The following is a 3,567-nucleotide window of genomic DNA, read 5'->3' as shown; positions in this document are numbered from 1 at the left end:
CTAGGGGGTCTTCTGGATCATTTTTCAATGGATGTGTTTTCCCATCACTTAATTATTTTTTACCTAGAGAGCTATGTGGTATTATTTAGATCACACTTAATTCATCTGGAGTCTATGAAGGGCAGGAATGGGGATCTTTGAGCAGTTTTCACATCCTGATTAACATGTCCAGTTTCTGTTTTACCTTGAATTGTGTCAACCTGTGATAATACTCATCTCATACTGATCACAAGTTCCATTGAGTAGCTGTATGTTTTCAGTTGATAAAACCTTAAAGAATGATTAATTAATAAATGTCATTTGTCTAGGAGGTTAAAACTTTCAGAAATGGGGTCCTTTATGGAGAGGGATAGAATAAAAAAAAACTTGATGGAAATATTTAGAAGCCACTTCACTAACAGATGAGATCAGAAGTTTTTTGAGTTAATGCTATTTGAAATTGGTGATCTTGCTAGCTAATGGTTCTGCCTCCTGTCTTCCATTAGCTAACTTTTAATCAGAGCTATTAAAAGGAAAAAAAAAACACCAAATACATGGCTTTGAGCTCCCAAATCTTTTGACTTTGGCTCTCCTTTGCTCTAGAGCATCAAAGTAGTCATTGCTTATTAAGAAGGAAGAGACCTCACAACCTCACTAATGCAAATTGACTTATCAGTGTTCCGAAACATAGAATGCCCCAGAAACATTCAGTTATAAAAACTAAATTATGAAAACCAAGATCTTCTACTCCTCCCTTCCTTTTGCATTCCCCATCTCATTCTGTCATTGTTTTCTTTCATTCTCTTTCTCTCTTTTGTTCTCTCTCATCCTCTCTCTCTCTGTCTCCCCTCTCATTCTCTTTTTCCCTTGTTCTCTCTCCCTCCCCCCATTATTTGTATTGTAGCTGCCTCTCCTTTATGTAAAAACTAAGCAAGAAGTATGTTTGCTTCAGGTTGCCATGGAAATTTTGCAAGTGGGCCTTTTAAGGACCCTGGCCTATTCCATTAGTGAAATCACCCAGATCTTCTAAGGTTGATAATTTAGGGATATTTTCTGCATAGACATTCAGAGTTCAGGACTCTGAAGTTTAGCCACCACTCCCAACCTGAACTGTTCTCCTGAATCTAGTTTTCTCTTATTGTTCTTCTAAGAGATTTGGGTATAATTTTATTAAGGGAAAGAGTGGATTTCTTCAAACTTCTATTATGATTTAAAATTCTTTTTAGGGGCGCCTGGGTGGCTTAGTCGGTTGAGCGTCCGACTTTCTCTTAGGTCATGATCTCGCGGTTCGTGGGTTCGAGCCCCGCATCAGGCTCTGTGCTGACTGCCAGCTCAGAGCCTGGAGCCTGTTTCAGAGCCTGTGACTCCCTCTCTCTCTGACCCTCCCCTGCTCACGCTGTCTCTCTCTCTCTCTCTCTCTCTCCTAGAAATAAATAAAAATATTTTAAAAAAATTCTTTTTAGCCATCAAAACATCTTTTGTGACTTCCAATATGCTCCTTTTCAGAGCAGAAAAGAGAGTATAAGTTGGAGTCTTGGGCATACACAGCCTGTCTTGGAATGGGAGCAAAAATATTTTGAAGTGAGGAGAGAAAAGTCTTAACTCTGATAAGGAGAGGCAGATAGGAAAGGAACAAAGGTATTGCTAGCAAAAGGGGGTTCCTCTCCTCTCTTTTGGCACCAGAAAAAAAAAGAAATTGGAGAGAGGCACCACCTCTGGATGAAGGTTAAATAGATGGACCATATTTTCCTGGCCTGTAGAAATGGAATGAGGAGAAATACTTGGTACTCCTTTGGTCCCCAGTGGGAAGGGGTTTGATGTCCAATACAGCAGTAGAGAAAGACAACCACCTGAAAGGACCAAACATCAGTAAGGGGTGTCTGCCACTAGCAGGGGCTGCCTCCATGCACTGCAGTAGGTAGCTATTTCCTCACTTCCCAAAAATATGTTCTGAGGACTGAGACACTGGAGATACAGTTATTAATGGACATAGTCCCTAACCTCCTAGAACTTAACAGCCCTACTATTAGAAAGGGGGGCAGGCAACAAATTTCAAAAATAGTTAAGAAAATGTCAGATTGTAATCAATATGAAGAAGTAAAGAGTCTGTATAGCAAGATAAATAATGATGAGAAAGATAGTTACAATAGGATAGTTAGAAGGCTTGTTTGAGGAGATAACATTTAAACTGAGCCTTATCAAGGAGACAAATCTAGCTATACAAAGAGCCTCGAGAGAAAAACTACTACAGTTAAAGGAAAAGGTGAGTTCAAAAGCCCTGAGATTAGGAAGAGTTTGGCCTTTCTTAGAACACAAGGGAAAATATGAGTAGTGTGAAACATCAGTAGAGGCCAGATTATTCAGAGTGGCATTTATAGGCCATGGTAAGGAATTTGGATTCGTTCTGAGGTTAGTGGGAAGCCATGGGAAACTTTTAAGGAGCAATGCAATTGATCACATTGTGCTTTAACAAGATTACTGTCTACAGAGTGGACATTGGATTGTGGGACGTCAAGAGTGGAAGCTGGGACACTAGTTTGGATGATGAGGTTTGTGGGGGTGACAGTGGGATTCATGGGGTCTGGAGCCAATGACCAAGAAAGAGTTCTTGAAGACAACTTTGGTGGAAAAAAGTGATTTTATGAAGCACAGGGACAGGACCCTTTGGGCAGGAAGAGCTGCCCCGGGACCATGAGGAGAGACTGGTTTTACGCTATGGGGTTGGGGGAGGTAAAGTCCAGGGGAAGTTTCCAGTGAGATTTTCATATTCTAAAGAAGACTCACAGGATGCTGGAGGCCTAGCTGTTGTCAAGCTAAGGTTGTTTTTCTCTCTAGCAAAGCATTAGCATCAAGACAGACTTTAAGACAGTCTTTAAACATTAAGACTCCATAGGGAGTTCCTGGAGAAACATTTACTCTGCCAGCCTCAAGTATTTGTCAATGGGCTGCAGGTTATAAGGAAATTTAGTTCTATTTGCCATTTCCTTCTGCCTTTGTTTCCCACCNTCAGCTTCCTTATGCTCCCTCATCAAGGAGGCAAGTACTTTTGTCCTAGGGAGAGATAATGTCGTCTTACATTAGGATGGTAAGGATGGAAAATAGAGAAGTGGGAGGATTTGAGTTATAATTTGAAAATAGAGTCAACAGGGCTTGCTGATAGATTGGATTTGGAGATGGAGGAAAGGAAAAAATTTAAGACTTTCCTGTCTTTCTAGTTTTAGTATTTGGGTAGCTCAAAATAGAGTGTTGGAAAGTTGGTGGTCTGGATTAACAGGTGAGACAGTGATTTGAAAAACTAGAAGCCCAAATGAGACTGGCAGAGGCTAGGAATTGATAGACTAACAGCAGTCAGTTCAATAGCTGCCATGCCAATAAAGAGAGCAAATGTAGGAGGATGAAAGTAGCCCCTGGAGGAGACTGATGGTAGGAAGGGGGAGCAGTTAGCATGTACAGAAAAGAATGGGAAAACTTGGAGATGTAGTATTTGAGTGGGGTTGGGGGGTAGTTTGAGGTCTCTTCTTGCCTTCATTGTGATTCATATATCTTAATTTTGGCCCTCAGGCTGCTGTGCTCCAGAGAAACACCATA

The 3,567-nt window shown here is 40.9% G+C and overlaps 1 pseudogene; it reads left to right on the top strand.

Moving 5' to 3' along the window:
- The first annotated feature begins 2,423 nt into the window (after nt 1–2,423).
- Nucleotides 2,424–3,567, top strand: part of LOC144237466 (chromobox protein homolog 3 pseudogene) — an 8,955-nt pseudogene continuing 7,811 nt past the window's right edge.

The sequence above is a fragment of the Crocuta crocuta genome, unplaced genomic scaffold, assembly GCF_008692635.1.
Source record: "Crocuta crocuta isolate KB4526 unplaced genomic scaffold, BGI_CrCroc_1.0 scaffold779, whole genome shotgun sequence".
Classification (NCBI taxonomy): domain Eukaryota; kingdom Metazoa; phylum Chordata; class Mammalia; order Carnivora; family Hyaenidae; genus Crocuta; species Crocuta crocuta.
This window is presented reverse-complemented; position numbering and strand designations above follow the sequence as displayed.